Raw genomic sequence first — 23,197 nt, 5'->3', positions numbered from 1 at the left:
ACGTGTCGCTGATGGGCCCCACGCTTGGGACGCCAATTGTTAAAAGGTAGGGCAGTTGCAGTCGATAACCTTTCAAGTATTCCCCAGCGGTAATCGCCTCTTATACCATTCGAAAATTAACCAACAAAGAGGCAGGCGCCGGAGACTGGAAGGCAGGAAAACAAAGTTTTATTCCGTCGGAGTAGAACACATCAGATCAGACAGCAAGGCATCGTCACGAGGTGCTCTAACCACATCTCTGAGGCCTGGCCTCTTATACACAGGTTTATGACTTTATTGCAGGTTTATCATACATGGCACATTCTTGAGATCGCTTTGATACATGAAAGAACATCCTCAGAATCCCCACTTCAAGCTCGTTCCCACACATATCTACAGTGGAAGTCCCCACCCCACCCACAGTAGGAGATGGCTATCACACAGCTGGACATTCCGCCAATTCCCGGGGGTGTGTGCGACTGGTCGGGTCTCAGGGGGTGGGGGGCCTTGATCTACTGTAATCCCTTTGATGTGGGGTGTTTCCCTTACAGTAGGGGCAATAAACTGCATCCGCAGGGCTAGGTGATGGCCTGGGATCGGTTCAGACAATCGGGCGCAGAGGAAGGGGGTTATCAAAGAGATGTATGACCATGTATGGGATGTCGGTCAGGCGTGGGATGTGGTTCCATGGCAGGGTCGCGCAGAAGGAGAGGCTTTATGGCCCGTGAATGAGAGAGCGGGGGTGGCCGGCGCGCGGGGGGATGTTCGCAGCGCCAGAGGGACGCGTTGGCGATCGGCAATGAGCAGGGAGAGAGACCAGGATGCCTAAAATGGCTGCCATGCGTTTTTCTGTGTGTCGCGCTGGGGAGAGACAAGATGGCGCAGATACTGTTCAGTTACGAGCTACATTTCCACACTACCTCTAACATAATACAAAGCATGAGCCATAACACAGGACTTGCAGAGTTAACTATCACTGCCACATAAGTATGATTATATTTTTCACAGCTCTCCGACACCTCCTCCTCCATAACCCGCCTGGCGACTCCTACCATGACAAAACCAGAGCTCCTCTGTGGTCACTCATACATGACATCAGTACACTTCCCACATAGAATCACAAAAACACAACACTCTGACAACCACACACCCCATATGGTGAAGCATGCTACCTGTCAGAAAATACACTTCTATGCAACTCAACGGGGTATTGAGCCCTATATAAATGGCAGAATATAATAAAATACAGTGTCTGGACAATTCCCTCTTTGGTGAAGACGGATGTAAAATAATAAACAGGCAGTTTGGACTTTCATGATAAAGACGTAAAAACTAGGCCAGGGCGAGTAACCAAAAAACTCTGCAGCGCTAGGTGGAGTACCGCAAGTGGTGGAGTGCATTAGGTCACGCTGTTCATGCTGATTTTTAGTGCTGGGTGTTTGTCCCAAGCCGGAAAATTAGCACGAAGGCACCATGCGCAGCACAAGATCGCGCTGCTTCTTACTGTTGCTCGAGTAGATATTCTGCTCGAGCTTCAGCTTCCTCAATGCGAATGGAAAATTTCTCAACTCGAGCGGTCGTGGTCATCCACGACCACCCGCATTGGAAAATCTCGCCAGGAGGTGGTCTGGAGTAAGATTTTCCTCGCTTGCGCTCACCAAGTTAACATTGGTGAGGAAAAAAACTCAGCTCCGCTATGCAGAGCAGAGTTTTTTGGAACTCTACGTGCTACGTGGAGTGGAAAAAACTCCAAAAACTCCGCGGACGGAGTGGAATTTCACAGCCAAGCCCAGTAATAGCCCAGTTTTTCGACAGACTAAACTTCTGTGAGGCACCCTCATCTCTTCCTCAAATGCTTAAGCATTATTGCTGGCACATGTTAGAAAAATTGGAGCTTAGTTGCCCTCCTGATAGTTATACGCCGAGTCTCAGGCGAGGGTGCATAACTGGAGCCAGGCAATTAACTTACATTATTGCCCTGAAGATAAAAATATTTGTGTGGCTGTCAGCATCCCCCCACCCAAAATAATGAGCTCGGCTGGAGCAGGGGCTGCCTCGAAACTGAATGGGAGAACTAACGCAATTTCATTCTCATGCACCGCTCCCAACTCAGCCACTTCTCAAGCACCGCCAGTTTACAATTGACTCTTTGGTCGCCTCCTCTTACTTTAATTTAGGAGAGCTCCATCAGCCAAAGAATGTAGAAAAACGTTCATATATGATTCTGTTCTTTTCTTTGACTGATTGGGCTTGCCTCAGCAATTGCAAGGACAGCAACCTGTGAGCTTGGGATGTTTGTGAAGAGGCTAAGGAAGCGTCACGGGAGACTGGAGACATTTCTTCACCCAAACCATTAGGTGAGAGGATGCTCATGCCCCCACGGAGTAGACTATTTCCCTATAACACACTGGAAGGACGTTGGGAGCTGCCAGCCACAGGCTGAAACTTTTGCAGTCTTGATACATTAAATATAGCCTGCAAGGGGAGCATTCTGATTGGCTGGCAAGCTCTCAATGTTCCATGCCGGCCATTATTGGAAGTTAATACCTCAGGTGGGGTTGACCAAAGATATTATTGGGTGCCATTAGTGTTAAGATAAATTAAGATCCTGTTAGCCATCACTAGGACAGGATTGTGTAGGCGGCTCTGTTATAGTTGATTTAGAATTTTGTACATCGACGATTTTGGTTGAGCCGGGGATACATTTTAAGATTTGATTAATTAATTTCAGGATTATTTGTCCAATCTACAAATATATTTCAGAAATGTGTCTATTCATACAGTATCATTTGAATTAGTATGTAGTATTATTGTATTCGTATGTTCAGGAGTTAGCTCAACGATCTGATTAATATATTTCACGATTTTGTGCATGTATTGAAGGAATATATTTCAGGATTTGTTTATGAATATATTTCACGATTTTGTGCATGTATTGAAGGAATATATTTCAAGATTTGTACACTGATCTGTGAACATCTGTTTAATATGTTTAAGTATTTCCTACAGCAATTGAATTAGCACTTTTCACAACTGCACTCACATATCGTTCTTATATATTCATACCAGGATTCTACAAAGCTTCCGAATTCTTTTTTCTTAAATTCTATACAAGGATTTTATTAAAACATTCCAATAATCAGTTAAACAACTTGAGTGCACTGCACGACTGAGCTCACGAATATGATCAAAGGAGCTATAAACACGGAATTCAGAAGCCAGCCTGTCCCTTGCCCTCACCGGTACACCTTGCATAAATCATGCGCTGTCACTTGTCACATGAATAATATATACCGCTTCTAAATCGTCACATCCGAACGTTTGTCACCCCAGAGAGGGCTCGGACACCCCCCACATGCTTGCTCAGTTAAACCGTCTACACATCAGGTCAGGGGTGACGGAGATATCACGCAGCCAACAGATGCGCCTCAGTGCGCGAAACGTGAGACGCCAACGAAGCAAAATGAGTGAACGGGCACTTCCTTGAACTCCAGCAAAGGGCAGCGATAGGACGAGGTGCAAATGACGCAGCACGTCTGGCCGTGATGGCTCGGGCTCAGAACACTGTATTCTGACGCTAATTATACACAGAGAGGTACCACTGAAGGGCACGTGTGTCACAGCCAGTACATATATCATTCATCAGATAGCTGACAACACATGATTTACAACTAACTCCTGCTATGGGGGCATGCGGATTTCTGACAGCAAGAACGTGCTTTCAAAACAGGATGTAAATAGGAATTTTAAAGCCTCTTGCTTACTTCTATGTAGAGAAACCTCGAACCGCCATACCCTGTTGCAAAGATGTGCCTTGAAAGGGAGATTATGATGGAGAATATTTCTTTCTGAAAATGAAACAGAGAAAGGAAAAGTCACTTTATGTCATGTACATCGTTGCTGCTGGTGTAATTTTGTGACAGAAAAATGAAAATTTGGTGGCACGTAACTTTATAATTATCTATAATAATATTGCTCATTAGCCTTAAGAAATTGAAACTGTTCTATCAGAGTATTATACTTTGAAATATACATGTTTAAAGTAATTAGTAGTGAGTCTGTGCTCTGCTTTACTAGGTTTTAAGTTCTAATATATAGGACAAGCCAAGCACAAAATCATGCCGTGCAGTGCCTGACCCGAGTGCTGCTGAATGCTCAACCATTAGGAACCAGGTGATGACTAATAGGATCCTGGCTTGGGTGTGCAGCCTCAGACAGCTTGAAGGTAGGTATTACCTAGCCTCTCCCCCAGGAGAGTCGACAATGGGGTTTGGGGGGGGGCAGCCGACCAGCGGGAGGTCTGCCACCCCCGGGGAGTTTTGGGCCGGGGGGGCAGCCGTAGACACGTGGGGCATGACTTGGGCTCCTTTTGGGCTCGTTGGGCTGAGGTTGGGCGGTTTTTGGGCGGGAGGGTTTAAAACCGGCCATTTCATGTCGCGAGCCACCATTTCGGTGGCCGTGATACGACAGCCGGTGCAGGGAGGCGGGCAGTGGTGTCGGTTTTTTGGCCCACCCTCCCTCCCCATCAATTTTTGTTTTTTCCCATGTGTGGGGCTGTTTTGGCGGGGGTCGTTGGAAGGCGTTGTGTAGCGTTGCGGTTGGCTTTTGGGGGAACAGGTGCATCCGGGGGAACACGTGTATGGGGTTGTCGCTGGAACAGGTGCGGGTGTGATGATTGCTGCTGCGGTGGCGTTTTTCCTAGTTGTTTCGGTATAAGGTTGGATGGTTACAGTTATGAGAATAATATAAGAAGTTATTTAGTTAGGTAGGTGTAGAGAAGTTAGGAATGGCCAGTTGTTTATAATGGTTGCAGGGGGGGTGGGAAATATGTTAGGGGAGGGGGTGGGGGTAAGGTAGGAAGAGTTTATTTAGTGAGGTGTAGTTTTGTACGGCGCAGGCCAAGGGAATGCTGTTGTAAGGTGCACCTGTTTCCAATTAAGCGGCCTTTTTCACACCAAGAAATGTGACGTGGTATGTGCTGCCCCCATATTAGGCCCATTATGGCGGGGGTCCAGTGTGTCAATCACAGAACTGTGGCATTTTGCCCTAGGACCTGTTATGCGACGTTGTTGCGATTTGGGCCAGGTCGAGTGCTGAACTGCATTCAAGGTATGGTGGCCAACATTCCACCCATATTTAAGGGGTCGCACGGCGGGGTGGGGCTCTCTTTGTTCGTAGCCAAGGGAGGAAACAATGTTCTCCACATGACCCTCCCGCCCCCCCACTAAAAAAAAAGTGTATTAGCCTCCCCCCCGAAATTTGGCTCTAGTTGCACCTCTGGTTGGGAACCGCTACGGGCTTGAGAATTCTTTCTCGCCTGACCCGAGAATCTTGAGCAGTATTTAGACTCTCCGTGGCGGCTTGAGAGGGCACATGGGGGCTGCCGGGTAATATAGGGGATGCGGCGAGGCCTGTCGTGGCCTACGGTACTTTAGTTTTGGGAGTAAGTACTTGTGTTTGTTGTTTTGATTGCATAGCACATATTTTCTCCTGCCAGATACAAGCATTTTGAGTATTTCTGTCCTTTCATTTTGGGAGAAAGTGCCTGTGTTTTTTATTGTGATTGCATAGCACGTTTTTCTCTTGGTAGAAACAAGCATTTTGAGTGTTTGTAGCAGGTTTTATTCGGAGGAGAATAATTAAGTGCTTTTAGATTCTTTTCTGGGTGGACTTGATCTCTGAGAGTGCTTTGGGGCTTTGGCTGCAATTAGTTTCTTATGCATTTCGAGTAATTTGGCTGCAATGAGGGATTTACCTCAATTAGGATTTGCAATCCAGGTCAATTTTCGGGTTATTGGATTGCATTTGTAGGAGTTGTGTGAATAAGGACACCGTCCGGCAAGGTTTGCCCTTGGCTAACCTGTTTAAGATCTCAGCAAGGATGCCAGGTGGAGCAAGGAAGGGCTACTTGCGGGCACATCCTGGCAGTAGTATGGAAGAGATGATGCACAGGATAGAGCACAGGATGGATCCTATGGATGAGATTTTGGCGATTTTGCACCCACAGGGCCCCCAAGGGGGGCAGCCTGTAGAGAAAGCTTAGCCGGCGGAAAGACCTAGAAGGCCAGGGGTTGCACCACGGGTGGCATTCCCCCTAGTAGAGAAGTGAGGTAGGGAGACAAGCAGGGGACGAAGGGGGTCAAGGACCATGGGTCGCCTCTGAGGTTGTGCCAGTGTGCAGCATAAGTGGTGGTGAGGGTCTGGGCAGGGCCCGAGCAGTTGCAGTGACAGCAGTGACTAACAGCAGCACTGCATAGAATGGTAATAGCTGCAAGGCAATTGGTGTCATGCCAGCAGGCATCGCAGGGCAGCCGGAGTTGGGAGCGAACCTGCTAGTGTTTTGCCTTGGCTGTCAAAGGTAGGTGTATCGTCTGTCTGCACCATTAATGGATGGAGCATTGTTGGCTGTAGTAGAGAGCGACCATATCAATAGGGTCAGGAGGCAGGCTGCATTGCTTAGGATGGTAGGGATCACAAGGGCAGGTGGGAGTGGTAGGTGTTTCAGCTGCGCAAGTGGCGCAGGAGTCTGTAGGGGCTAGTACCCCACAAGCAAGTATTGGGGCACAAGCAATACTGGCACCAGCCAGTTCTGTTTCCCTCCCCAAGGAAGCTACACCAGCAGGCATGTTGGCACCATTGCAGAGCATGGGTTTAGGGGATGTACGTTCTGAGCATGATGGGCAGGCTGTACCTACAGGTACTAAGGAGAATTTTCAGAAAGGCAATTATGTAGATATGTGTGAATTAATTGTAGATGTGCCTGAGAGGGAGGAGAGAAAGCAGTGCAAGGAGTGCTCGCATTCTGGGGAGTGTGACCATTGTCCTTACAAGAAAAGGGGTGGAAGAGACAATGAAAAATTGGGTTAAAGGTGACCATACTACCTTCAAAACAGAATTCAACCAGTATCACTGCCTCCCGAGAGAAACAAAGAAAGCTCTAGCACACCACGTCAAGACGCTTTACGACAATTTTGACGACCAAGACCACGCCACCGCCCCAACTCCCCACCCCCAGCGACGCCATCCAACAGACTCTCCTCACCTGGACCCCTCTCACCACAGAAGACACCGTAAAGACAATGTAAAGTCTCAACTCCGGAGCACCTACTGACCCTTGCCCCCTGAACATCTTTCACAGTGCCGCCACTGCCGTCGCACCCAAACTTCACCGATCTACCCCTTGAGACCGCCACATTCTCCGGCGACTGGAAACTCGCCAAAGTCAACTCCCTCCTAAAGAAACCCTCTGCAGAACGGACCGATCTCAAGAACTTCACGCCCAACTCTCTGCTCCCTTTTGCCGCCAAAGTAATTAAAAAGCCATCAACACCCAGCTAGCACAATTCATAGAAACCAACAACATCCTAGACACCTCTCAATCTGGGTTCTGCAGCAACCACAGCACCAAGACCGCTCTCATAGTCGCTACCGATGACTTCCCCGCCCTCCTCGACCAAGGCCACACAGCAGCTTTCATCCTCCTGGACCTCTCAGTAGCCTTCAACACCGTGTCCCACCACACACTAGCCTCCAGGGTCCACAACGCCGGCATCCAAGGCACATCCTTTGACTGGGTTCGATCTTTCCTCTCAGGAAGAACACAAAGAGTAAGACTCCCGCCCTTTCTCTCAGAACCGACAGAGATCAGATGCGGAGTACCCCAAGGATCCTCCCCAGCCCCACACTCTTCAAAAACCCAGCATCACCAGGCGCAATTTCCAAGAAGGAATGAGAGACTTCGCAACCTGGATGAGCAACAGCTGCCTGGAGCTCAACTTGGAGAAAACAGAAATCCTCATTGTCGACTCTACCCCCTCTGCATGGGACAACACCTGGTGGCACCCCGCCCAAGGAAACCCACCCACCCCAACAGACCACGCATGCAACCTAGGCATCGTACTCGAGTCTTCAATTACCATGAACCGCCAGATCAACGACGTGTCCTCCATATGCTTCAGCACCCGCCGCATTCTTCGCAAGACCTTCGAATGGATCCCCCCACCCGACTCCAGGAAGACCATCACCCATGCACTCATCACCAGCACACTGGGCTACACAAACGCTCTCTGCACCAGAATCAACAAAGAACTCCTTTGCAAACTCCAGACCATTCAAAACACCACAGCCCGACTTATCCTAGACATCCCACGACATGACCACATCACCCAACACCTGGCGGACTTCTTCCACGACAAGATGTCAGCCATTTAGGGGAACTTCAAACCCCAACTCCTGCCTCTAACAGCATCAGTCTACTAACTCCCATGATTACAAACCCTGAACATCTGCTCACCAGTTGAGACCCTCACAACTCAAGCCACAATCTCCATCATTAACTCTATACACTCAGGAGCACCCAAGTCCCCACCACATCTTCAACCTCTGGAGCATGATGATTGTCAACAAGCTCAAGAAAGTCCTGCATGCTCCATCACCATGGCCTCCTTCCCTGAGGAATGGAAACACGCTGGAGTGAGGCCCCTCCTGAAGCAATCATTCCATGACCCAGCAGATCCGAAGAACTACCGACATATCTCCCTACTCCCCTTTTTGGCTTCCCTTTCCCATGATGGTGCTCGAAAAGGCAATCAGCCACCAAGTCACCAAACACCTACAACACTACAACCTCCTGGACCCTCTTAATCTGGATTTCGAGCCAACCACAGCACTGAGACAGCCCTGATCACAGCCACCGATGACATCAGGCCTCCCTGGACTGCAGCGAAACAGCAGCCCTCATCCTCTTGGACCTGTCAGCCACCTTCGACACCGATCTGCCCACATCTTGATCCACAAACTCCACTAAATTAGAATCCAGAGAGACACCCTCAAATGGATGCACTTGCTTCCACGCCCTATGCATGCTCCGTCAGATTTTCATGTGGCTCCCAATCAACACCAGAAGGGCCGTCAATCAGGCCCTTGTCACTAGCAGGCTGGACTATGGGAACACTCTTAATGTATGAATCATTGCATGCCTCCAGAAGAGACTACACACAATACAAAAACCGTCAGTAAGACTCATCCTCGACCTCCCCAGACAGACTCGCATCACCCGCACCTCAAGAAGCTACACTGGCTCCCGATCCAGAGGAGATGCCAGTTCAAGATGCTGACTCACGCATACAGAGCCTTCCACAAATTACGACCAGCAAACATCAACAAACGAATGACCTTTCACCAACCAACCAGACGTCTGCAATCCGCCTCACTCTTCCTCGCAAACAACCCCAGATACGCCAAGCCAACATCGGTGGACACTCCTCTCACCTGCTGGCCAAAGCCTGGAATGACCTTCCCCTGCACCTCAGGAATGCCGCATTGCTCAGAGAATTCAGAAAAGCACTCAAGACCTGGCTGTTCAAATTAACAGAGCACTGTAGAGCAGCTAGCAACTAAAGCTCTTTGAGACTCTCACAGGTGATTTGCCATGCTCTATAAATCACGTTTGACTGATTGATTGACTGTAGTCTAGCCTGGAATAAGAGTGGCTGCCACTTCATAGTTGTGGGGAGAGTGGTGCAAGGGCAAGTTTCTTGAGATTCGTCCTCTTTGGGCAGTCAATGACATTAACCTGGTCAAAAATGAAACCCAGGATCGTAACCGTTGTATTGAGGAAGTTGATCTAAAAGTTATGGTAAGTTAGAGTCTTTTCTATGCTGCAAGTCGTTGCACCAAATAGTCTTAATTCGGTTTAAGACATTATGTTGTAGCTGGCAGAGAAGTATTCAGTTCTTTTTATCTTTTTTTTTAAGTTTGAAAGAAAAGTTTTATTGAGACAAATAAAGGTATCCATGTTACAGGCAATAACAGTAAATACATATCAAGGTAATTCATTGACAAAGAGCAAAAAGAAAACGACAATTTCATGCCTTCACATTATAAACGACTTATACTGCGTGAAAAAATAAGAGACAAACTCATGAGTAGAAGATGTGCCAGTAATGCATAGAAAATGAACCAAAACAGTATTTAAAATTTGGAAGTAAATCTGGGAACGTGTAAGGGGTTCATGGGGGCTTCAAGACCTCAGGTTGGGACGGCTTTATCTGAGAGGATTTTTTGGCACACTTGTCGAGGAACAATGTAACAGGGGACCACAGTTCTAGACGTTTCGTCGCCAGTTTTACGGGATATACGAAAGAGGTGTCCAATCTATGATTATGGCAGATTACATACCACCACGCCTTATAGGAAATTTTTGTGGAGTCCTTCCAATTAACCGTGATCTGCTGAAACGCCGCTGCTAACAACAGATCAACAATTTTAGTTTTACCTGGGACATTCTCCCAGCATGGTGCGAGACTCCCCAAGAAAATATGAGGGATAGAAAAAGGGAATGCAGTGTCAAAAATCAGGTTTATTTGGGACCAAACTCGCTCCCAAAAGCTCTGCACGAGTGGACATAAAAACAGCGCGTGAAACATGTCAGCGTTTGGGGACGAACATGACCAGCATGTGTCTGGAGTGGATGCAAATCTTTTGCTCAAAGCACTCGGTGTAAGTAGAATACGATTATACACAAAAAATAACGTTTGCGTGAGGTTTGCTGCCCTGGAGGATTTGCGCAACTTGAGCCAGATATTGTTCCAGAGAGAAAGTGGCCATGAAAGTTGAAAATCGCGCTCCCAAGCTTCCTCCACCTTAGATTTCTGTCTAGGAGCACCTGCTCCTAGCAGGTGTTTATATATACTAGAAGCCGAGGGTTTAGACTTAAGTAGGGAGGAGAGTTGCGAGGTAGAAGTCTGAGAAGCGGGGACCTGAGGCAAAGCAGATAGGTGATCAAACTTATCCATCACAGCCGATTTGAGCAAAGAGTGTTTATGCGCGAATGAGGCAGGCAGATCAAAGCATTGTTTAAGCAGGTGAAAGGACATAAACTCTGAATCTGAGAAAAGCTGGCGCACCCATATTAAACCCTTTCGACGCCAGGATTTCCAAAAGAATGGTTTGCCGCGGATAGTCAAGTCAGTATTATGCCAGATTGTTGAACTTAGGAAGTGGTCGATCGAATCTGGAGGCGAAGGAGGAGAGGGTAACAGGAGCTTGGAAGTCAGTTTGATTATAGGAGAGGACACCGCCTGCGGTTTACGTGAGAATGAGAGGTATTCAGGGAAGGAGAAAGGAGAGAGGTAAAGACGTTCTATTCTAAGCCATAGAGGGCAGTTCTCCGAAGGATCAAGCAGCCAAAGTGAGGCTTGTCGTAGAAGGAAAGCTTTTTGATAAACCTGAAAATCAGGAAAATTAACTCCCCCCTCAGTTTTTGGGCGAATCAGCTTAGCTAGTGACATACGAGATCGCTTTGAATTCCACAAGAAGGAAGAGAGGGCGGAATTAATTTTTTTGAAGAATTTGGCCGGAATAGGGACTGGAATGTTGGATATAGTGTATAGTACAATGGGTGCAAGCATCATCTTTATGGTGTCTAGCCGACCCCACCACGAGAGGTACAATGGATGCCACCTGGCCGTTAAATCAGTGATTTTTTGTAGGCATTTATTTAGACATAGCGCTACTGTGTCAGATATTGAGGGAGTAATATGCATGCCTAAATACCTAATATGGGAGGGGCTCCATGTAAAATTTGAGGCACTAAAATCTGCTTTGAAAGTGTACTTGGTCAGGGGGAGAATCTCACACTTATCGCTATTCAATTTGTAGCCAGAGATTTTGGAATATGCCTGTACATCTGTCAAAAAGGCAGGAACAGAAACATTGGGATTGGACATGAAAAGCAAAATGTCGTCTGCATAGGCAGCTAATTTAAGGTGAATGTTCGCTGATTGAAAGCCGAATAAATTCGGATTTTGGCGAAGCTTAGAGAGAAAGGGCTCCAAAGCTAGATTAAAAAGAAAAGGGGAGAGAGGACAACCCTGACGAACTCCTCTGCCCAAATCGAAATATGGGGATATCAGACCATTAGCACAGATAGCCGCACGGGGGTTAGAATAAAGGAGAGAGATCAGGGACACAAACTTGGGGCCAAAGCCGAACCAACGAAGAGTATGAAACAAGTACTTCCACTCGACTCGATCAAACGCCTTCTCGGCGTCAAGCGCTATTGCCGCTAGGGGGTGTTTCAAGGCCGAGGTTTTGGTCAAGACGTCAAAGAGAAGTCTCGTATTGTCCGTGATAAATCTGCCTTTAACAAAGCCCGATTGTTCCGCTTCTAGTAAGTCAGGCAGGTAGGAGTCAAGACGTATGGCTAGGGCTTTTGAGAAAATCTTATAATCTATATTAACCAAAGAAATAGGCCTATAATTCTTGCAGTGTCTATGGTCTTTCCCTTCCTTCGGTATCAAACATATGTGTGCTTCCGAAAAGGTGCCTGAGGAACGCCCCAGTGTGTTAAAAGAAGTTATGAGGGAGTGCATCTTGGGTAGTAAAAGCTTAGAAAAGTGTTGGAAGAACTCTACTGTAAAGCCATCCGGCCCCGGCGCCTTATCTTTCTTGAGCAGCTGGAGTGCCGCTGACAATTCTTGGTGCGTTAGATCGGATTCCAGGAGAGTGAGATCCGACTGATGACAGGAAGGAGCCTGAAGTGTTGAAAAAAACTGGGAGAGAGAGTCGTCAGAGGGCTGCGATTCGGAGGCATATAGGGATTTATAAAATAGGGAGAATTCGGTCAGAATATCCGAATCTTTAAATTTTAGATCCAGGCACTCATCATAAATAGACTCAATATTGAGTCTGTTCTGTTTGACTTTCAGATAGTTAGCCAGAATCTTTCCTGCCTTGTTTTTGCCCCCATAAAATTTAGCACTGGACTTTAATAAGTACAAAGAAGCATCCTCCGTAGACTTTTTGTTAAATGCTAATTTGGCGTTGATGAGGGCCGTGAGGGACTGGCTCGAGTGCGAGGTGTAAAAGGAGTGTTCCAGTGTCTTGATGTCCCGTAGAAGGTCAGCAGTAAATTTGCGGGAAAGTTTCCGCCTCTTTGCAACAAAGCCAATCACGAAATCTCTCGCTGAGGCCTTGAAAGCGTCCCAAATGGTGGAGAAGGGCATGGATTGGTCGGTATTAAACTCAAAAAATTCTTCAAAAAAGGTCGTAAAAGCAGCGGTGAATTTCGGGTCCAGAAGGAGGGTGTTGTTAAATCGCCACCTCTTAGGACCTGTGGCTCGAGGGAGAATTTCGAATACGATTGACACGGGGGCATGATCTGATAACAGGATAGGGCCAATTTCTGCTTGCGTAAGGGTTTGTGAGATGGAGTGAGAAACAAAAATATAGTCGATTCTTGACTGGGTATGATGAGAGGGGGAGTAAAAGGTATACTCCCTGGTGGTTGGGTTGCAGAGACGCCAGGCGTCAAAGAGTTGGTGTTGGGAGATAACTCGCACAAATGATTTCTGGGGTTTATTGGGGATATAAGGGACTTTGGAACTCCTATCTATAAAGGGGTCAAAAACCTGATTACAATCACCAGCAAATATAAAATTTTCTTCCAAACCAAGGGCAATCTGAGCTGCTAAGGTGGACCAAAAGGAAGGTTCTCCACACGTTGGGGCGTACACGTTAAACAGAGATATAGGAACCCCCTTAAAGGATAATTTGACATTTAACCACCGCCCATTAACATCTGAGTTCTGGGACAATAATGTAAACGAAAGAGACTTACGGCAAAGAATCATGACACCGTTCCGTTTGCCATCCCCAGGAGAGAAAAAGACCTCCCCCACCCAGCCCCTTTTCAGCTTTAACGATTCATCAGCGGAGAGATGAGTCTCTTGTAAAAAGACAATGTCCGCATTTAATTTGGCCAGATGGGTCAAGATCCTTTGCCGTTTAATAGGGGAATGTAAACCCCTAACGTTCCAAGTGACAAGTTTCAAAGACATGAGCACTCATAGGTAAAACAAAATGCAGTTGAAAAGCGAGAAGTCAATGCAGTACAAGATCCGTAAGAAATGGAAAAAATGTATGGCACAAAAGAGAACTTCTGTTTAAAGAGAGGGACAGAGGAGAGAGACAGAGCAAGGATTGAGAAGAGAATAAAGGTAAATAAGAGAGAGGGAATCGAAGCAGTAGGGATACCATAAAGGCAATGAGATACAAATGAAAGAACACAGCAACAAAACAAAAACACTACAATAACGAGGACGCAAAACAAAATGTAAAACATACCTACAAAAGGAGAGAATGAGTGGGAGGGTGGGTGAAGCCACATGGAGCAGACATACGTCCAGGGAGGATCCGATGGGGAACGGGGAAGACCGTATGAGGAAACACCATAACTGTGAAACAAGAACATGTGATAAGAGTTCATCTCAGGAAGCAACTGTAAGAGAAATAAAAACAGGAACCAAGAAAATACGGACCTAGAAAAGAAGGGAATAATGAAGAACATTACTGTAACAATGCATAATCATCAATGCAGTGGAACTCAGCACAAAAAACTGGTACTATTGTATATAATAAAACGGAAACATCTTCGCCTAGCGAATGGAGAAAACTGTGGAGCAAGGAGAAAAATAGAAAAGCACAAATGTTGAATGACAATTAAACACTATGTGAGGAGGATGCTCCAGCAGAGGTGGTGGCATCCATCCTGTGTGAGTCAATGAAGCTCTGCAGACGTCCGGGGTCTTCGTAAGTCGTGGTTCTATTATTGTACGTGACCTTGAAAAGACAAGGGTGAAAGAGGCCAAATCTGGCCCCCATAGAACGAAGATCAGGTCGAAGATTCAGAAAGGCTTTGCGTCGGTCAGCGGTGGCCTTGGAGTAATCCTGCGCAAAAAATAGTGTGGAACCTGACCATGTGACGCGCTGGAGGGCTTTGGCTTTCGCCAACACCTTTAGCAGATCCGTGTACTCTAGGAAATAGATAATGACCCCCCTCGGTCGCTGGGGAGAGGAGCCCGCCAAAGGAGCGCGCCCCAGCCTGTGGGCTCGCTGGATGTTAAGCAAAGTTCCGTCTGGCAAGTGAAGGACTTTAGGGAGGAAAGTCTTAAAGAACGCAATGGGGTCGCTTCCTTCAAGTCCCTCCCCCAGACCAAAAATACGAAGGTTGTTCCTCCGATTACGGTTTTCGAGGTCTTCGACCTGTTTCTGGAGGGTGGTGATTTGCGAGTGTATGACAGGAACCGTTTTAGTAGTGTCGATGAAAGTGGCAACATCGCGTTCAACCACTGTAAGCCTTGTATCAAGTTGCCCCCACTTATCAGAGAGAGCTTGTAGTGTGGAATTTGTTTCCTCCATAAAGGGTCTAAGAGCCCTTATCTCATGTAGCAAAAGTTCCATGGAGATGTCCGAGGATGCTTTGGGAGGCGAGGGAGGGTCTTTCTTTAGCCTCTTCACGTTCGACTTGGCGGTTGTAGCGGGTGCAGAATCCATCTTTGAATGCTTGTCTACCTCCTCAGCTAACAGCGAATCTTCCAATTTGGAGAGTTGTGAGAATAAAGTAGAGTTTTTGATAAAGGAACGTGGCGGCAGGGACGGGCTGGTATGAGCGCCCCGTGTCCTACCCATCAACTATCAGGGCCAGTAGCAGGGCACGCCACACAAAAAAAAGAAAAAAAGGAAAGAAGAAGAAAGAGCCACCGGCTGTGATGCGCAGTAGCTGGTCGCGAATCAGCGAGCAGGGCGAGGCTGAAGATCAGGAGTCATTTGCCAAGGCGGTTGTCAGAGATACATTCCGTCATAAAAAAGGTCCTGAAGAGTGACAGCAGGAAACTTCGCAGGCTCCGAGCAAAATTGTGCAGACCCAATCAGCACTGAGACGAGTCGTTACCTAAGATGGCGGCCACTGCTGGTATCCATGCAGGCTGAGGTAGAAACAGCACCAGAAAAGAAAAAAAAACAGGAGATACGGTCATTCGAACATCGTGAATGGAGGAGATTCCGATTGCCACTGGAATTATGTCCTTAGGTCGCCTTGTGATGGAAACTCGCAAAAGGAGAAGCCATTCCGCCGAAAAAACAAAATGGCGGTCACGCTGCTGCTGAGACGAGCCGACACAGATTACCTGATAAAGGCAAAGTAATCGTCTCAAAACTGTTCTAAAACCATGGTACGCGATGCAGGAGCACTTCCTATGCTAACTGCTGCCAGCTGCCTCCTTAGAAATCATCACAAAGTTGCACTTCTCCGCTCCGGGACCGGGAGCCTCACGGAGACGCGTCCATACTCCTTGGGCGTCAAGCCACGCCCAGTTCTTTTTATCTTAATGAGCAAGTTTTGAACAGTAAGATGTTGTCATTAGAACTGAAACACCAAATGTAGATTGGAGTGTCATCGGTATATGACTGTACCCAGAAATCAGTGGTCTGGAACAGACTGAGTAAAGGAAGCATATAGATATAGAAAAGGATTGTGGCAGTGGAATCCCACAGCTTAGGTTAACTGAGGGGGGTGTAAATGGACTTAATTAACTTGTAACTGAAGACTAGTTGAACCATTTCAAGGTGGTGTTGTTGGCACGGAAGACCTCCCTCATTCCTCTAAAGAAGCAGCTGCTGGTTGGCAGCATCAAATGCTGCCAATAGGTCCAGTGTCATCACAAAACACCTGACATCCTTACCCATCCAGCTCAGAATATCGTCCCAAAAGAGTACTTTTATTGCTAGGCAATGGCTGGCACCCAGATCGTAAGATAAAGCGGAAGTTGTGAGCATCAGGATTTTGGAGTTGTTGAACAACCATCTTTTCTGTCACTTTGGCCAGGACAGGAAGTTTGGTAATCTTCCTAAAGTTTACACAAACGGTAGAATCAAGATTGTGTTTTTCAGCAGCAGACGTCACACTCTGCTCTTGAGTTTAGGAGGGATAATTCTGGCGAGGAAGGGATGAGCTAAGTAACATACTAAACCTGCTGGTGCTTGCTTTACGGATTGCAGAATGACCTGTATCTCTTATATGTTGGGAAGGGTGAAGGAAAAAAAATATGGATGCTGAAAAGTAAAGAAAACAGATATTCTATAGACTGAATGCTCTGTTATGGCCTGTGCTGCAACACTGCTGTTTCAACACTTTTAGCTCATGAATGAAACAATCATGCTGTATGTAGGAGAGTAGGATCTGCTTCTTATAGTTACCCCAACTTCTTTTGCTGATGCTCCACTGTTTTTCGACTTAGTCTGGCTAGAACCCTGCTAACCAGGACCCCAGCCTAGCTGCTTTCTCTCTAAAATGGATTGCATGTACTTTAGGTACACTTCAGACTGGATTATAAGGTACCCTTATAAGTCACTAGTATATGGTATACTATATACCCAGGCCATAGGTACCCCAGAGGCCTCTCAGGGGCTGCAGCATGTATTATGCCACCCCTGGGAGACCATTCAAAATGAAACAACAGGTCTGCTACAGCAGCCTGTGTAAGGTGGTGTATGCACCCCTTACTTAGATATAGGTTCCCTATATCTATCCATATCACTGCACATATAAACCATCAGTCACCTCTATGGCAGGCCTTATCAATCCTGAAGGCAGGGTGCTGGGTTTTATGTGAGAGGGTGCACCTGCATGAGCAGAGCCCCTCTGCAGCCTTTGGAACCTCTATTCCGGGATTGTTTGTGATGCAGCCATACCATATACTCTTAAGTGCATTACCTCGCGGTAAATGCTAACTTTAAAACGGCTGCATGGAAACATGTTGTGTTTGGTGTCAAACACCTTGGAATCATACATTCACACCAGTAACTGGTGTGGGAGGTATGATTCCACCCTACTAGCGGGAGAAACATGACAGCACGGTACACCCGGTACTAGCTTTGCAAGCCCTGGCATCACAAAATGGATGCTGCCAGCCACAGACACGAGTCTGCCCTCCTGCTGCTGGACAATACTCCAGCAGGGAACGGCTGAACAATAGGTTTCCTGTCACAGGGAGGTGTGACCACAGGCTTTAGTGTATTGGGGCTGGGTGGGTGCACTCCAAGAGTGCTTTGATGTCTGCACTTGGGGCACATTGGGTGTCCCTGTGCATAGTCCAGCTCAAACAAGTTGCAGGGGCTATCAGCCCCTGCTCTGGCGTGAAACTGTACAAGGGACATGGGTGTAGCCACCCCTCTGTCCTCACCCTCCCATAGGTGGATCCCCAGAGTTTGTCCCACCCCTTCCTTGGGTATAAAGTAGGAACCCCTGGTTACAGGACTTTAGATTTACCAGGATGAAACTCTGCTACAGAATGCCAGAACTTCAACTATCTACACGACGTTTGATGACCGAAGAATCTCCCTTGGAGTAAAGGAGTTACTCCCCTGCAAGGCAGGCACCAAAGACGCATCTGTCCGGTTTGTAACTATCCAGCTCCTGAAGGACTCCAAAGATTTTGCAGCACAGGATGTGGGTTTCCAAGCTTCCTGAGGCTGATCCGTGCTCTCAGCAAACCTGAGATCCAAAGCCCTCGTGGGGACAGTGCAACCCGAACCCTTGGACACCGTGCACATTTGCAGCAGCATATGCTTTTTGGCAATCCCTGAGGCTATGCTTTGGGCTACTTGTAGTCCAGACTCTGAGCAGTGATTCCACCGAAGATTACTGGCCTACACTCCACGAGTGTTCCGTGGGCTGGTATTTAGTGATTCCTCTTGAGGTCCTTTTGCGATCCCTTGTCCGACTTGTGGGTCCCTGAAAAGGGTACTTTAACTTTCAGTGGGCTAACCTAGTTGCTCCAGATGTGCCCTGACTCTCCATCACTTGAGGGGTCCACAGGACCTTGCTGGTCCACACTGAAGCCTTTTTACTCTCACCGCGTGGGTTGCTGTTGCCAAGGCTTGTTGTCTCCAATCCGGACACCGACCCCCCCCAGCACTCGACATCCTTTGTGGGACAGCTCACCTGTGGACTTTGGTCATCGTCGACATCTCCTGGTCCCCGTGGCAGTGGAGTCAAGCTTCACCTCATTGCACCTGAGGCACCCGACATTGGTGGGCATTCGTCTACCGAGCCCCTGGTCACTGGTAAGTGACCCAGCCTCTGCCCCTCAATTTTCAGGTACTTCATATCTCTGACCCAGGCTTGGATCACACCGGACACTTTTCCTCTTCACGGCAGCAGCACTTTGCTGCATCTCGCCATAGAAAATATCGAAAATTCCCAACACCATTTGACACTTATGCACCCGGCTTCCCTTGGCTAGGTAACATGAGTACTCCGGTGCTCACATGGGTGCTGGCCTTAGAACCATCTAAGTTTGTAAGGGTTTGCCCAAAGTCCTCTCCTAAGTGTCCTTAATCTTTGAAATTCTAACTGCGACTTTCCCATAGGATTGTATGGAGCTCACGGCTGTGTTCTCATACTGCACGCGTTCCCCGTGGGTCCCCTGTGTCACTACCTTGGGTGGTTCCTTGGGGTCTCAACGATTCTAAGTGCTCTAGGCACTGTGTCTAGTCAAGTCGTGGTTCTTATACCACTTTCTTAATATATGGCATGGTCTCCCCCTGGGGCCCATTATATATTGTGCTATTTACTGTCCTTTTAGTGCTTTAATATTGTGTATCTTGTGCTCTAATCTCATAAAGAGATTAGTAGAGAGTGTTTAGAAATAAATACATATATTTTATATATACCTTGGTTCTCCTTTCATGTTAGTCTTACTTTGTGCGAAGCACCGAGTATGATTCCACAGTGGCTCATTATGTCTCTCTTTGTAGATACCTTTTTTGTCTAGATCGACAAAGCAGTGTTTTTTCAGATCATAGCCAGTTTAAATACATGACTGGCAAACATTGTCAGTTATTATCAGGCTTACATAAGCTCCATTCAGCTGCTGATCTGGAGAAGTCCACATTCTTTCGTGCATTCCCCGGTATGCTACATTATTTTCATATTTTTTATTTGATATTGTGCATACCTAGGCCATTTTTTCAAAAACTTATGAAAATATTTGCTGTATTACTTTGAAGTGCAGCGGTAATACCAGGGCATGTCCCAGTAATAACATGCAGTGCTCTGGAATTTTCATACATCAGATTTGGATGTGATCACTAATGTGCAGAAACACTCGTGGTGCCATGGTACTTCCAGCAGTTCCCCGTTTTTGAAGTCCGAGTTGGTTATACAGCAGAAAAGGCTGCCCGTACACATATCACCGGCTCACTGAGGGATAATGGGTCAGCCCGACTCAGTGATTGCTCGTTGCAAGTGTCGTTCACATTTTGGCTCTGCCCACTTTGCAGCCATTCCATGTTGGAACCGGCAGTTATTACATTTGGGGTTTTGCTTGCTTACTACCCAAGACAAAGGGGTTCCTTCTCCAGAAACAGTACCATGAACCTGGGCATATGTGTTAGGGCCATGGTGAAGATGCGAGGGCGGAGCTTAGCCCTACGGGCATCCAGTGCATCTCCACGGGCAGCAAGCTTGTGGCATCCTGTGGCTGACATGAACTCATGAAGTTTGAGCAGCACCAGTGCACGACATGCCATCTACACACAGATGACATCACTTACAAGGAAGCAGGAGTATGGTTCCATTGCCTCTAGGGGGACAGCCAGCGCTGTGAGCCACCCAGGGATCTTACAATGTCATCTGGCCCCATGGACAGGGGCAAGATGTGATGAGAATTGGGGTGAGCAAATGTGCCCGTCATTTTTCGTGGTGACAGAGGTGCTTTTAAGGCAGATTCTTCCAATGGCGCTCGCCTGCACTATGCATCATCAAACCAGTAATCTCCAAGTGCAGGCCGGGTAGCAAGACCAGGGCCGGACTGGGAACCAAAACCGGCCCTGGAAAAGTGTTCGGCTGGCCCCGGGGGGTGCACCCGAGCTCATTGCCAGGGCCGGTTTTGGACGATTTTGTAACAGAGGCCGATATTTCAGCTGTGCTGCAAAAATGGCCCTGTAACAAAAACAGCCCCCCAGGGGCACAAAACCGGCCCCCACCCTGGCGGCCCACCGGGGGATGCCCAGTGCCTGCTACGACCAGTCCGGCCCTGAGCAAGGCACATGGAAGGTGAAAGCTTGGATGTTGAAAAATGGCAGCCGGTTTTATTGTGTCCTTCACTATCTTTCCATTGAGCATCCACTTTTCTGGCTGCTGCTTCCTGACGGAGACTCATTTATCTTCCTTTCTGCCCTCATACGTTGAGCTGTTCCCTTGGGCTCAAGCTGGCAGGTGTCGACTGAGACAGCTTACTCTGCCTCATGGGCAATCTTATTGACACACAGAGCCTCAAGGTTGTTTAGCAGCACCTCAACCACATCAAGGAATAGTCAATAGTTGCTGTGGGACTGGCTGTCAAACCAACTCAAACCAGACTCCTTCCATTTCTTAATAATACTATTTATGATGAAGATGAGGTGCTATTGGCTCTGGTTGAACAACTTTTACACTCAATCTGAGTACCTGAGTATGTCCACTCTCTGCTGCCTTCTGTAGGGAGTTTGGTCACTATAGGAGAAACAGCAGTGGCGGATGGTGGTAGTACGGGTGAGGCAGTGGTGGGATAGAAAAATAAATTAAAAGTTATTTGCCTTGCCGCCAGTCGCCGCCTTGCCTCACCTCCATCCTCTTCTGTTCCTACCAGAAGCAGGAAGCACACACAGGCTTCCCTAAGCCAATCATGACGCTGCTGTCACCATGACAGCTGCGCCGTGAATGGTCTGAGCATCATGGTTCAGTGCTCAGACAGGGAGTAGAAGCCTGTGCATGTTCTCCACCCAGGCTGTGCAAAACAGCTGGGATGAGAAAATGCTAAGTGTGCATGACTGTTTGGCCGGCCAACCTGTCATGCGCACTTAAGTGCCCCAACAACTCCTCCCCTGCTGGCTGTGAGGACAGCCACGCCCTGCCCTCCCCGTAAACCTGCCTGACAATGGAAAAATAAAATTATAACATACTGTTATTATCATTTTCATTTTCATTTTCCTTTTCAACTGCTCAAAGAGCAGTGGGGCAGCGCTCCTCCGCCTTAGAGGTGGAGCCGCTGCTGAGAAACAGTGTTCAGGACAAGGCAGTGAACTCCTTAAGGGAGATATACCTATGAATTTGAAGTCGGATGAAGATAGGATTTTGTTTAGTCTTAGTAAATATCCGTCCATGATCAGCCAAAATGTGGGCACATGGCATTGGCCTTTGCCGCTGTTTGATGTATTGTTAAATTTGTGTAGCAACCCTTTCTTAGTCTTCTCATTATGACTGACTGACCAGCTGACATTTATATACCACACGCTGCCACAGCACAGCTTCCATGTCCTCAACATTTATATGTGAGGGCGAGAGTATGTGGTGCCAGACCCCCTGACTCTTGAAATGGGGAACCAAGTTCAAGCCTCAGTGTTGGCTCAGCATTCTGTGATTTTGAGCAAATCAATTAACCTCCCAGTGCCTAAAAGCATAAATCTGACCTTGTGTGATGTAACTGGTGCTCATGTAAAGTGCTCCGATGCCCCTAGACTGAGTTTCTGCTGTAAAAAACTGCAAAAATAAAATAATGTCCCCAATATGATAAGGGTTAAAGGAAGATATAACACTCACACTTGACTATACTTTTTAAAGAAGCTCACTGAAAACATGTAAAGCATGAGTACACTCTACTAATTGTGTCATAAATATGACGTCACCAGTGCAGACCCAAGAGGAGCAGGCGCTCCTCATACAAATTAGACCTTTCTCAACTCACTTAGCTGAGATCATATAGTGTAAGTAGGAACATGAAGGGTTCCCTGGGATACAAATGGGCATGCTCCGGCATGCGAACCTAGTGTCAGCGCTGCCTTCTAGGGAAGATGACATTCATAAACTAACGTGCATACAGTGCAGATTATCAAGCGCTTTCATTTTAGGTGCTTTGCTCAGTGGGGTCTCTGACTGGGAATGGGTTTGCCCATATATCAATTTGCTATGCGGCAAAAGAAGTCATGGGGCATAAACTCTCGTTGTTAAACTTGGCCTTTCTCTGCCATTAGCTGGTAGAATATTAAAACCTCTAGCCTATCCCTATGGGTATTATGAATCACAGAGCTGTGAGGCTGAGTTCCTTCCAAACAAATGTGTAGAGAACTCGTGGTATTGTCAAGAATGAGGTTATGAGTACATAATGTGAACTGCAGCTCTCTGAGGGGCTCTTGGTGGTCCCAACAGCAGAGCCCCAAGTCAAATTGATATTACCATACACTGCAGATATTTAAGTGAAAGTAGGTATTATCAAGAGAAAACCCCTCGGTAGTTTGGGTTTGAGTAATACAGCTGCAAACCTCCATGCGGTTCTGGGTGCTACCAATAGCAGATCGCAGAGAGTTACGAATTTGTCTTTGTATTATGAAGTGGATA

General features: G+C 47.2%; 1 protein-coding gene across 9 annotated transcripts in view; it reads right to left on the bottom strand.

Moving 5' to 3' along the window:
- The window catches only part of LINGO1 (leucine rich repeat and Ig domain containing 1), a 3,568,664-nt gene that overhangs the window by 2,164,324 nt on the left and 1,381,143 nt on the right, over nucleotides 1-23,197 (bottom strand). For 7 of the 9 annotated variants that reach the window (XM_085643857.1, XM_085643861.1, XM_085643859.1 and 4 more), the window contains 2 exons: nucleotides 14,107-14,216; nucleotides 3,744-3,827 (listed from right to left, as the gene is read on the bottom strand). The gene's annotated coding sequence lies outside the window, so the exon portion shown is untranslated. The remainder of the gene's footprint in view (nucleotides 1-3,743; nucleotides 3,828-14,106; nucleotides 14,217-23,197) is intronic. The other 2 variants (XM_085643860.1, XM_085643863.1) reach the window with 2 other exon arrangements.

Source organism: Triturus cristatus, chromosome 3_1 (assembly GCF_964204655.1).
Source record: "Triturus cristatus chromosome 3_1, aTriCri1.1, whole genome shotgun sequence".
Classification (NCBI taxonomy): Eukaryota; Metazoa; Chordata; class Amphibia; order Caudata; family Salamandridae; genus Triturus; species Triturus cristatus.
This window is presented reverse-complemented; position numbering and strand designations above follow the sequence as displayed.